Source organism: Piliocolobus tephrosceles, chromosome 6 (assembly GCF_002776525.5).
Source record: "Piliocolobus tephrosceles isolate RC106 chromosome 6, ASM277652v3, whole genome shotgun sequence".
NCBI lineage: Eukaryota > Metazoa > Chordata > Mammalia > Primates > Cercopithecidae > Piliocolobus > Piliocolobus tephrosceles.
In genome coordinates, this window is record NC_045439.1 from 12,996,764 (window position 1) to 13,011,158 (window position 14,395).

Genomic DNA, 14,395 nt, shown 5'->3' on the forward strand with positions numbered 1-14,395 from the left:
TTATCAATTCTACACAAACCTTTTCAGAAAATATAGAAAAGGAAACACTTCCCAACTCATTTCATGAAGCCAATTTTATCCTGATTTCAAAACCAGACAAAGATATCACAAGAAAACTACAGACCAGTGTATCCCATGAAAACACAGATACAAAACTCCCTAACTAAATATTAGAAAACTGAATCCAACAATATTTTTAGAAGAATACATTATGACCAAATACGGTTTAATTCAGGAATAAAGGAATGCAAGTTTGGTCTAACATTCTGAAAGGCTCAAAGCTTTCCACCTAAGGTCAAGAACAAGACAAGAACACTCACTCACATCGCTTTTATTTAGCATTGTTCTGAAGGTCCTAGCCAGTGCAATCAGCAATGAAAAGAAATAAAAGGCATACAGATTGGAAAGGCAGATGTAAAATTATCTTTATTCACAAATGGCATAACAATGCATACTGAAAATCTTAAATTATACATATATTTTTTTCTTTTTTTAAACTACCCACCAAATATGTGAGTGTCACAGGGGTACAGGATATAAGACCAACATGAAAAAGCTATTGTATTTATCTATACTAACAACAAATAATTAGGAAATAAAACTTGAAAAAACAAATCCACGCACAAATATACTTAGGAATACATTTAATGAAAAGATGTGACAACTACCAAATATTGCAAAAGAGAATTAAACAAGACATAAATAAGTTTAGATATATGTCATTCCAAGGAATGATAAGAAAGTAATCCTCTCCAAATGGATCTATAGACCAAAATCCAAATAAGCTTCCTTTGAAGCAAATTACAAGTTGATTTAAAAATTTACATGGAAAGTAAAGGACTTAAAATAGTTGAAATCATTTTGAAAAATAAGAACAAAGTTGGAAGACTGATAGAACTAAAGATCATATGCCATTGACATAAGAATAGACTGAAAAAACAAAATAGAGTCCAGAGATAGACCCACACATATATGAGTGATTGACTGTCAACAAAGGTACCAGGATAATCCAATAGAGATAAGATACAACTGGATATTGTACATGGAAATAATGAACCTCAAACTTTACCTCACATTATACATAAAAATTAACTCAAAAATGTTTATAAACCTAAATGTTAGAGATAAAACCATTAAACTTCTAGAAGAAAATACTGAAGAAAATTTTTGTGACATTGGTTTAGGCAAAGATTCCTTAAACAAGATACCAAAAGTGCAAATGATAAAGAAAAAATAATTGAAAATGGGTTGTCATTATGGAAAACAGTATGGCAATTCCTCAAGGATCTAGAACTAGATGTACCATATGACCCAGCCTTCCCACTACTGGGTATATACCCAAAGGATTATAAATTATTCTACTACAAAGACACATGCACACGTATGTTTATTGCGGCACTATAAAGACTTGGAATCAACCCAAATGTCCATCAGTGACAGACTGGATTAAGAAAATGTGGCACATATACACCATGGAATACTATGCAGCCATAAAAAAGGATGAGTTTGCGTCCTTTGTAGGGACATGGATGCAGCTGGAAACCATCATTCTTAGCAAACTATCACAAGAAGAGAAAACCAAACACCGCATGTTCTCACTCATAGGTGGGAACTGAACAATGAGTTCACTTGGACTCGGGAAGGGGAACATCACACACTGGGGCCTATCATGGGGAGGGGGGAGGGATTGCATTGGGGAGTTATACCTGATATAAATGATGAATTGATGGGTGCTGACGAGTTGATGGGTGCAGCACACCAACATGGCACAAGTATACATATGTAACAAACCTGCACGTTATGCACATGTACCCTAGAACTTAAAGTATAATAAAAAAAAAAAAAGAAAGAAAATGGGTTGTATAATTTAAAAGTCTTGCTTCTCGAAAGTCATTGTTAAGAAAACACAAAGGTAAACCACAGATTGGAAGCAAAATGTTTCAAAGCAACGAACTTGTATTCGGAATATATAAAGAACTCTTAAAACTCAATAAAAAGACCCAAAAAATCCAATAAAAATAGACCAAAGATTGGAACAGAAATTTCCCAAAAGAAGATATACAAATAGTCAACTGGCACATAAAAAAAGGTTCAACATCACTAATCCTCAGAGAAATGCTCATTAAAACCACAAGATACCACTGCACAGCAACTAGAAAGATTAAAGTTAAATAGACTGTGAATACCAAGTGTTGGTGAAGATGTAGATCAACTGAAACTCTGTCCTGCATTGCTGGTGGGAACACAAAACATTACAGCTACTTTGCAAAATAGTATAGGAATACCTTATAAAGGTAAACATTCATCAACCATATTATCAAGCAATTCCATTCCTAGGTATTCAACCTAGAGAAATAAAAACATATGTCCACATGAAACCAGGTATGCAAATATTCATAATGGCCCAAAACTGAAAACAACCCAAATTTCTATCAACGGGTGACTGGATAAACAAATTTGTATATTTGTAATATACAAATGCCATGGACTATATAGAGCAATAAAAACAAAATATTAATTAACCCAACATGAGTGACTCTCCAAAACATTATGCTAAATAAAAGAAGTCAGACAGAAAGCCAGGTGTGGTGGCTCACGTCTGTAATCCCAGCACTTTGGGAGGCCGAGGCAGGTGGATCACGAGGTCAGGAGTTCGAGACCAGCCTGCCCAACATGGTGAAACCCTGTCTCTACCAAAAATACAAAAAATTAGCCAGGCATGGTGGTGTGCACCTGTAATCCCAACTACTGGGGAGGCTGAGGCAGGAGAATCGCTTGAACCCAAGGGGCAGAGGTTGCAGCAAGCCGAGATTGTGCCATTGCACTCCAGCCTGGGTGACAGAGCAAGACTCCGGCCCGAGAAAAAAAAAAAAAAAGAAGTCAGAAAAGACTGAATGATTCCATTTACATGAAATTCTATAAAAGGCAACACTAATAACAAAAAGGAAAGCAATGTCTTCCTGGAAAGGGGAGTTGAAGGAAGGGATCAAGAGCAAAGGATACAAGGAATCTTTCTAAGATAAAGGTAAGGGCATTTATTTATTTAGAGACTGAGTCCCATTCTGTTGCCCAGGCTGGAGTGCAGTGGCACGATCTCAGCTCCCTGCAACCTCGGCTTCCTAGGCTCAAGCGATTCTCCTGCCTCAACCTGCCGAGTAGCTGGGACTACAGGAGTGCGCCACGACGCCTGGCTAATTTTTATATTTTCAGTAGAGACAGGGTTTTGCCATGTTGGCCAGGCTGATCTCAGACTCCTTACCTAAACTGATCTGCCCACCTCAGCCTCCCAAAGTGCTGGGATTACAGGCATACGCCACTGTGCCCGGCTAATTTTTGTATTTTTACTAGAGATAGAGTTTTGCCATGTTGGCCAGGCTGGTCTCCAACTCCTGACTTAAAGTGATCCACTCACCTTGGCCTCCCAAAGTGCTGGGATTATAGACAGAAGGCACCATGTCTGGCCAGGATATGGGTCTTTATCTTTATGGTGGTAGTGGTTACATGACTGTATATTCTTAGCAAAATTCATCAGTCTGTGCTTTGCAAATTGGTGAATTTTATTATTTATCACTATTTCCACATAAACAAAAAGAGGACAAAATGACACGTACCTTACTATGTATGTATTTGGGCATGTCTACATTAGAAGACATGGTGATAGTAGTCAAATGCTTGTACTTACCTATAATGAATAAACTGAATTTATGCAAAATAAGATAATATTCAACTGAATGTTACTGACTTTTTATTTAAATTTAACATTTCAAAATAAGGGCTAAATAAATATATAGTTCTATATACATGCAGAATCACCACAAATAGGCTAGTTCACATGTAGACTAATAAAGGTATATTATATGGGTAATTCTGAAAAAATCTAAAATAAATAAAGGAAGAGATTTTTAAAGCGTACAATAGAAAATGATCAATACAGAAGATAAGTAAAAAATACCCAACACACGTATGATAGGGATTGCAAGGGACAATGCCAAACAATGGAACAAAACAAGCATTAAAACTATATCTTCAGAAACCGTATTTCCTAAAATAAAAAAAAAAAATCTTGAAATTATTGAAAGGACATACTGCAATCATTTCAGCACGACCCAACAATGAATCATATTGTAGTTAAGGCTACTTAAAAGGAGATTTAAAAAAAAGACTAAGCCACTAAGAAAACAAGATTGTCACTGGACTTTTCACCAATTCTTAATGCCAAAAAAAATGAGGTGACAAATTTAAAATACTCAAGTTGGCGAAATATAAGTCAAAGATTTTATATCCACCCAAGCTGACCTCCAAGTACAAAGTTGCAAACTATTATAAACTTGCCAAAACTCAGGCAATAATTGATTCTGTAAGTCCTTCCTAAAGGATCTATTAGAAATGGAGATTAGGACAACGAAAAAGACTGAAAGATAGCAGTATAAGAATGAGTGATGAGTATTAAATATAAATTTACCTGTAAAACAAAGCTAAACTACGATTATAAGAAACAAAATACAGTAGCTATAGGCCGGGCGCGGTGGCTCACCGACTGTAATCCCGGCACTTTGGGAGGCTGAGGCAGGCTGATCATGAGGTCAGGAGATAGAGACCATTCTGGCTAATAAGGTGAAACCCTGTCTCTGCTAAAAATACAAAAAATTAGCCAGGTGTGGTGGCGGGCACCTGTAGTCCCAGCTACTTGGGACCCTGAGGCAAGAGAATGGCGTGAACCCGGGAGGCGAAGCTTGCAGTGAGCCGAGATCGCGCCACTGCACTCCAGCCTGGGCGACAGAGCGAGACTCCGTCTCAAACAAATAAAAAATTTTAAAAAAGCAAGAAAATATAGTAGCTATAATATAATTATCAAAAATCAGGGGGCATGGAGGGCATACGGATATGATTGTCTAATAGGTATTAATTGTAAACAAAATGACATTATTGTATATCAGATACCGGGTCAGAAGGAGGGGAGACAGAAGAGGTTACAAGCTAATTGCAATATTATTCAATGTAGGGAACTAGTTAGTCCAAAAACGAGTGGACTAGCAGTATTATGTAGAAGTCTTAGTATAAAGTTAACCAATAGAAAAAAATGAGCAAATAAAACCCATTGCATAATGAAAGAGATTAGATATAAAATACATAAAAATAAAACAATATGATAGAACTGAGGCCAAACATATTAATCATATCAATAGATGTAAATGGGCTTAACTCGCCTATTAAAAGAAAAGGATTTTCAGATTGGCTAATAAAGCAAAATCCAACACTATGCAGAATACAAGAGACACACCTAAAACAAAGAGATTCAAAAGAGTTAAAAATAAAAGGATGGCGAAAGATGTATCAGGCAAACACAAATAAAAGGAAAATGGGGTCATAATCGTAATATCTGACAAGGTGGAATTCAGACCAAAAAGCATTAAAATAGATAAAGAAGTGGCCTTTATAATGTTTAAGGCTACCATTCACAATGAAGATATTAGTTACTAGTATTTATGCACCCAGTAACACAGTAATAACTTCGATTAAGCAGCAACCAACAGAAGATACAAGGGGAAATAGATAGAAACACATTAATAATAGGAGACTTTAGCATACCTCTCACAATCCAAGATCAAGTGGACTAAAAATTAATAAAAGTTATAAAAGACCTAGACAACATTAATAAGGTAGATCTCATATAGTATACATCAAACTCATATTATTGTATCAATAATAATAGAGATTACAACTTATTTTTAAATACATATGTGGTATTCACAAAAACTAACTAAATCTTATGACACAGCAGAAACCTCAATGTGCTAAAGAACAGAAATAATGTAAATAGTATCTTCAGACCATAAGGCAATAAAATTAGAAATCAACAACAAAACAGAAAAACAAAAATGCCCTTCCACATGGAAATGTATACACTTTTAAACCACTCTTAGGTCAAAGGCAAATATACAAAATTCAATTGCAGAATTTCTTGAAAATAGTTATAATAAAGCCTGACATTACCAGAATCTGTAGGCTATAACTAAAGGAAGTGTCAAAGAAAAATATCTTGCATGAAATGCCTACACCAATAAAAATTAAAAAAAAAAAAATTAACAGCTAACTCAAAAAGCTAGAGGAATACCAAAATAAAACAAAGAAATCAAGGAAAAAATAATCAGAAATGAATAATAAAAACCAAAATTAATTTAGAAATGCCAAAAACTAGAATTAATCAATCAATAAATAAAAATAACTAGTTTCTTGAAAAAGAAATCAACAAAATAGACAAACCACTAACTAACCAAACTTTTTAAAGGGGACAGGGGAGAAAGCACAAATACACAACATTAAATACAGTCATCCCTCAGTATACACTAGGGATTGGTTCCTGGACCACCTCCACCCCTAACCTCCTGCAGGTACCAAAATCCTTGGATGTTCAAGTCCTTTTTATAAAATTATATAGTATTTGCATATAACCTATGCACATCGTTCTGTATACTTTCAATCATCTCTAGTTTATAATACTGAATACAAAGTAATGCTATAGGAATAGTTGTCATACTCTATTGTATTTTTTTATTGTACTATTTTTAGTTTTTATTTCCCAAATATTTTTGATCTACTGTTGGTTGAATCCATGGATGCAAAAACCCCCAGATACAGAGGGTCGACTGTATGCATTAGAAATGACAAGCAGAACATAAACATCAAAACAGAGGAATTTTTAAAATTTCTAAAATAGTCATTTGCATAATTCTATGCAAACAAATTTGAAAATGTATATGAAATGCATAAGTTTTTAAAGAAATAAAACTTACCAAAATTGACCCCAGTAGAAACAGAAAGTCTAAATAGAACAAGTGTCATAGAACAAATAGAGAAAGAAGTTAAAGAGTTCCACTACAAAAAAAGCACAGGCCAGATGGTTTTACAGGGGAACTCTAAAAAACTTTTAAAGATCAGATAACACCAATGCTATTATATTATTCCAAAGTATAGAAAGGGAAGCAAAATTTCCAGGCTCACTTTATGTAGTGAGTATCACATTGTTTCCAGGTTCTGACTAAAATTACTTCCCACTCTACCCCCAGAAAAACACCTATGAACCAATCTAACTATTAATATCAATGCAAAGATTCTTAAAATATGATGAAATTCAACCCAGCATATAAATAAAGTTAAGAAAGGAAGCAATATGGTCTCCATAGATGCAGAAAATAAACTTGACTCAACACTCATTTTGGTTAAAAAAAAAAACTTAACAAAATAAGAATTGATAGATACTGCCTAGTATATTTACCTCAGCCCAAAAGAATATCTTACTTAAAAGAGAAATACAAGAGGTTTTCCTACTAAGTAAAACACAAGCCAAGAATACCCACTCTCTTTGCTATATTTCACACTGTATCAGAGATACTCACCAATGCAATTAGAAAACAAGAAAGCAACTACAGGTATAAAAATTGAGTAGAAAAAAAGGACAAAACTATTTTCTATTTGCAGAGCATATAATTGTATATCTTGAAAACCCAAAAGAATAGATGGAAAAATGACTACAAAAAGAAAATAATTTAGTAAAATAAAGTTACAAAGTTAGCATACAAAAACTCAATAGCCTTCATGTATTCAAAATTTTTAAATGAAGAAATGATACATCTCAATTATGATGGCAAAAAAATGATGAAAGAAAATACTAAGCAAGAGCTCTACATGAAATTCCAAAATCTATATGAGAAAAAAACACCCCAAGAAAGGCACAGACTTGAACAAATGGAAAGACATACCATGTTCTTAGAAAGAGTAAGATTCAATATCAGAAAGATGTCAATTCTCCCTAAAGTAAGTTATTCTATAAAAGTAATGTGATACTCACAAAAATAGTATCAGGCTTTTTCCTGGAGTTATTCAACTTGTTTATAACATTATTTTGGAAGAATGAAAAAGATCTAATGCAATGACGGTTATGTGGAAAAAAAAAAAAAAGAATGAAAAAGAAAGCCAGTGAAACTTGCTTAAAACATTATTTTTAAGAACAGTGGAGAGTGGAGATTCTTAGAAAATTCTCCACAAAAATTTTAGCCTCCAGTAAAAATAAAGAGTAATAATGATCACAGGAGCAATTGTTGGCTCCCTATGAATAAGTCATCCCAAGTTCATTTCAACTTCCTATTTTTTTAGGAATCTAGACAGTGCATCAAAGAAAAGTTGTAGAGAGTATGTACATCTCAGCAAAGTAGGATGCACTTGGAGAGTCAACCATAAGCTCCTCTAGAGCCTAGCACAGTGCCTGATACATTGTAGACACCCAATAAATATTTATTGAGTGAATAGACAAGTTGATGAAATATATAGATTGAGTGGTACCATGATAGGATAGATTTATACCTACTGAAACTGTCATATTTAAAATATATTGATTAGTGGCTTAAAGCTGACTTGAGAAAACATATTTAATGGCATGACACTCACAGGGCTTTTGTGCTTCTTTCTTTTTGTCAACATTTTTATTTTGGATACTTCATATAGGAATGCATATTGTTTTGGTAGTTGATACAAAACCAGTGGAAGAATGGCTAATATGTTGGATTATAGAATCAGACATAACAATGAAATAACATTAATAAGACAAAATGTAATAAGGTTTGTAGTGGTTTCAATTGTATCCCCCAAAAGATATGTTCAGGTCTTAATCCTGGTACTGTGACTGTGACCTCATTTGGAAATAGGGTCTTTGCAGATATAATCAAGTTAAGATAAGATCATACTGGATTAAGGTAGGCTCTAAATCAAATGTCGTGTGTTTACAAGAGGAAGGAGAGAGAACTTTGGATACAGAGACACAGGCTGTGTAAAGATGGAGGCAGAGATTGGCATGATGCTGCTACAACCAAGGAATGCCAAAGATTGCCAGAAACCCCCAGAAGCTGGGAGACAAGGAAGGGAGATTCTTCCCTAGAGCCTGCAGAGCGAGCACAGTCCTGCCAACACTTTGATTTCAGACTTCTGGCTTCCAGAACTGTAAGAGAATAATCTTCTATTGTTTTACACCACTTAGTCTGTGCTAATTTGTTACGGCAGCTCTAGGAAACTAATACAGCATTAAACAAAGCCCTAAGACTTTCAGCTGCACAGATAGAGGATGAAGGAAAACAGGCTTAGCAGTTATTCCTATGGAAAAGATCTTGCACCTTTAGCAAGCCAGTAGCTTGATATTATTATACAAAGAGCTAAGGGCATATTTGTAGTTTGAAATAGAGATTCCCATACTCTGCGCTAGTGAGGGACATATGAACATATGAGACATTCAGTCCTTTTACAAGTGTCAACTTTTTATTTTATTTTATTTTGAGACAGGGTTTTACTCTGTTGTCCAGGCTAGGATGCAGTGGTGCAATCACAGCTCACTGCAGCCTCGACTTCCTGGGCTCAGGTGATTCTGCCACCTATGCGTCCCGAGTAGTTGGGACCACAGGCACGTGCCACCACACCCAGCTATTTTTTTGAATTATTTTGTAGAGACAGGGTTTTGTGATGTTGCCCAGGTTGGTCTCCAATTCCTGGGCTTAAGTGACCTGCCTGCCCCAGCCTCCCCAAGGGCTGGGATTACAGGCATGAGCCACCTCACCCAGCCAGTGTCACCTTTTAAGGAGGACCTAAAGAGGACTCGGAATGAATTTTTAAATGATGATGTAGAAAGAATCTGGAATAGTCATGTTATTAAACATTTTGAGCAACTACTCTACATACATTTTAATATCTAGGAAGAACTCACTCTGTTCCCAAAGAGGTGGAGCTGTAATATGGGTCAAAGGTAGTGGGAAGATACTGAAGAGTTTTAAAGAGAAGAAGGACATGATTGTCTCCGTATTTTAGATAGATCATTCAGGCAGCTACATAAGGATAGACTTGATGGTGACAAAAGCAGACACAGGGAGGTAAATTAATAGGCTGTTATAATAGAGAGATGATAAGTCCCGTAATCAGGATGAATAAACAGTAAGTGTTCACTGAAAATATTAGAATGATATGCAAAAGACTGGCATGACCCCTGCACAAGGATGACAAACAAATCTGTGAAAAATTCTGTATAAAAAAATAAAAAGGACAAATAGGAATTAAGGTACTTGAGGAACATCAAAGAAATAAAACCAAGGTATAATAACACATCTCTCAAAGCTGTTATGAAAATGAATTAAGCTAATATATACCAAAGTACCTAGTACATAATAGGCACAAGCAATAAATATCTAAACTCTCTTTCCTGGAGAGCTTAAGATTCAAGCACATATAATCCTGACATGCTAAACTGTTGATGAGTTATTATCTATTTCTACTTCTGAGGCAAGCTCATTTATTCTTAAAATAAAATTACATATACATAAATGTCTATGTATATACATGTGCATTTGTGCATGTATATATACATAAACATATATGTATACACACACATACCCATTTAATTTTATTCTGTTGGAAGACCAAGACCTTGAGACCAATGAAAATGAAAGATACCCTGAAATGCGGAACACCACTCCAGTTTTAATCCCACATCAAATATCAAATAAGACTCACATGATAAGCTGTATGCTGTTGGTAACATTGGTCTTGAAAAGTCCAGAAGGAGAGGAAAACAAGACACAAATAGAATAAATGGACTGAAAGAAGCTAAAGGTTCTAAATGAAATTGTTGAGCTTTTCATGTTACAGAAAACAAGAGTATTGATAAAAATATATTTTTTGCTTAATGTACTTTTTGATACAGGAAATCTTTCATTTCTAAGCCAATATATATGTTCATTTATGCAGAGCTATCTATATCTTTTCAAAATGTAAGAAACAAATGCATATGAATTTCCAACATAATAATACTGCAAAACAAGAATCCCAACGTAAAGCTTATTTATCGGTTGAGTAATCAATACATAAAACTTGAACAGGATCCAAGTAAAACTACAGTCTGAAGAGGCCCTGACTTTAGATAGATCGCCACTTTATCTTAAAAAACAAAAAACAAACAAAAAAAAAACCAGCTGGCTGTGTGCTAAAACTGCCTACCACTTGAAGAATCATAATTATTATTTTGAATACAGTAAAAGGAAAATTTAGCTAATCGGACAGAACCAAAACCACAATGAATGTTCAATAAACATGTAACTTGTTATATAAATACTGTAACATTTGATTTAGCAAATAAATTTTAAGTACTTTTGACAACTGTAATTTTATTTATCTGTAAATCCATTCGAAAAGCATGCATTTTGTGCAATTTTCACATTGCATAGAATGCAGAACTTCATATTAACAAAAATGTAAAATCTTTAAATTAATGATATCCAAACACTTGGTTACGTAATCCTTCCTTATAAAAGACATTTCATCCATCCTCAGTCATTTTTACTTTTTCAAGAAATGATTTTTGTGCAAACACTATACAGTGGACAAGGGACTGCACACTGGAAACACAGAGAGGAACATAATACAATCTACACACAAAGTAAATTAAGGCAACTAACAAGAAAACTAATTGAAATATAGTGTGAGCACACAAATAGGGCATACAGGGAGAAAGTGGCAATCAGGCAGGGTTTCAAAGCTAAGTATTGAGCAATAAGTAGGCATTAGACAGGCCAAGATGATGGTGGGGAAGAAAGCATTTCAGGCAAAAACAACATGATGCATTGGAGGAACTGAAAAAATAGTTCATTGTAGCTGGATCAAAGAGGTAAAGCAGAGATTGTTGATGAGCTAGAATCAACAAGGCTTGGGAATGTGTTGAATAGTTATGGCAGAGAGAAAAAAGTTCAGGAAGACTCCGATTTTTTGACTTGGGTAAATGAGCAAGGTGGTGTCATTCACTGAAATGACTGATCTAAAAAGAAGCACAAGTTTGGAACAAAGGACGATGAATTTGGGTTTGTGGTATGTATAAGATGCTTGGGTAGAGATAGAGGGCTGTAGTTCCAGAAACATCTGTGGACTAGAAAATTGTATGTGGGAGGCATCCTCGTAGATGATACCATGCAAGTGAATGTGGTCAAGAGTCTGTGGGATTTTAAAAAAGAGAGGCGGGGCGGGGGGGACTAATGGCAGAGTCCTGTGTGAAGCTAAGTTTTAAAAAGCAGGAAGAAGACAACCCTAAGAAAAAATCTGGGTGGGAACAACCAGAAAAGAAAGAAGAAAAGGAGAGTTTAAATCAGGAATGCAGCAACTAGTGTCAAATGATACAAAGAAGTCATGTAAGACAACGGCTAAAAGCTATTGTTCTTTTTGCAACCACAAAAATGGTTATAATAGGCACATTCTAATTTTTGCATATATGAATAAAACTGTAATAGAGTTTCCTCTATGAGAAGTTTGCGATATTATTGTGCAAGGATTTCTAAATGACTGCAATTGCAATGCTATTGAAAGGAGAAGTAGTTTTCTATTTCAGTGATGTTACCATATAATGTGCAAAAAATAAGGAAAACTATCTACTGAGTTCTCCAAGCATGGCCTTTACATATACATGGGAGAGGGGCAAGTTCAACTTCAAGTCATAGTGCTAAAAAGCTACACTCTTAAAATTGTTTGTTTCTGATATAATCAAAAATATTTTTGGTTACTGGGAGGCTAGATCCAAACTTCACAATTATCTCCATTTTGGCAGCAAGCATAAGGTTTTATATTTGATGATGATGATGATGATAATTGCTTACATTTATTAAGTCCTTATTATGTGCCAGGATTCTCTGCTAAGCACTGTTCATGAATCACCTCATTTAATCTTCACAACTATAACTATCCCCATTTGGTAGAGGATATAGTCAGGGCTTAGAGATATTAACTTGTCCAAGGTCACAGAGTTTACAGGGAGTGAAGCCAGGATTCAAACCCAGGCAGCAGTCTGATTCCAGAACCTCAACTCTGAATGTCCGCTGGTATCAAAAGCAGAGCTTCTTTTGAAAGAGCACACCCAAGGTATTACTGATTGGTCAATTTTGATTCTTAGAAGACAAAAAAAGTTTGGGGTGGAGGGAGTGGGACTCCTCTTTAGAATTCCAAACGCATTTCATTTTTATCATTCCAAATTCTGTATCAGCTATGCAAACATTTTCACTACAGTGAACTTTGTAAGAAAAAGAAGCATTTGGAGAAAAAAAAATTAACTCTTCTGCAATCACCTGAGAAAGTGCCAGGAAGCTTTCACCTCCTGTTTTGAGACTCTGCAGATAGCACAGGAAACAGATTGAATATTTTTTTAAAGGCTCCAAACTATATCTTTGCTAAAACTAGCTTCTTCTTCTTCTTCTGTTTTTTTCTTTTTAGATGGAGTTTCACTCCGGTAGCCCAGGCTGGAGTGCAATAGCAGGATCTCTACTCACCACAACCTCCACCTCCCGAGTTCAAGCGATTCTACTGCCTCAGCCTCACAAGTAGCTGGGATTACAGACATGTGCCACCACGCCCAGCTAATTTTGTATTTTTAGTACAGATGGGGTTTCTCCATGTTGATCAGACTGGTCTCGAACTCCTGACCTCAGGTGATCCACCTGCCTTGGCCTCCCAAAGTGCTGGGATTACAGGCGTGAGCCACTAGCTTCTCTTTCATCACTATTACTTATCTCATAAAAGAAAATGCCACTACATAAAATAGAAATCATTTTTCATATCTCTGTGATACATTACATTTCAAAGGTAAATCAAGTAATCTGGTTTGGGTTGAAATGCAAGTATGGGTTGAAATGCACGTGCTTTCTCTTGCTGGTCCAACAAAACTATGTCTGCTTGTCAAACCAGTGAAACATTTATCTGCATCAAGAAGCTCCAAGAACAAGAGTAATAGAAATAATATTTTGACATTATATTAAGCCTAATTCTCCCTCCTCAGTCCTTAGGAAAGTGGTAGTGTGCACACTCCTGAATGCAGAGGAGAAACAAGCTCTCCCATTCTCTCCTTATCCAGTAGTCTTCACACTCAGTAGAAGAAAAAAAATACCCTGACCTTTCCTTCTCTTGCTGCTTACACCTAGCTAAACTTCTACCGAGTCCGAGGATAAAATGCTGCCATTCTTTTTATAAAAAGTATTTGTCCTTCATGAACATCAACTATGCAGCCTATTATGTTTTTATTTTTTTCAGTTACATAATGTACAGTAAAATGCCAATCCACTCGTGTTAGTGCATATTTACAGAAAAAGAAAAGAGATTCCTAAATTACCTTCATTCTAAATACAGATACCTAAAAACATCCATGGCATCCTTATCCTTTCCGCATCCTACTCCCATTTACCTCCTTTGCCCTACAAAATCCTTAAGACTAAAGCAAAAATAGCTCCTACTACAATTCCTTACTTTAAAGATGGAAACTCTGAGGCACAAAACTATTAAGTTAATTGCCCAGTGTCTCACAATTAATCAGAAGGACATACAAAACTCA

General features: G+C 35.3%; 1 protein-coding gene and 1 pseudogene across 1 annotated transcript in view; one reads left to right on the forward strand and one right to left on the reverse strand.

Annotated features, from left to right (window-relative positions):
* UNC79 (unc-79 homolog, NALCN channel complex subunit) overlaps positions 1 to 14,395 on the reverse strand; it is a 276,415-nt gene that overhangs the window by 259,836 nt on the left and 2,184 nt on the right. The window lies entirely within an intron of this gene.
* LOC111538404 lies at positions 9,969 to 10,069 on the forward strand (annotated as a pseudogene).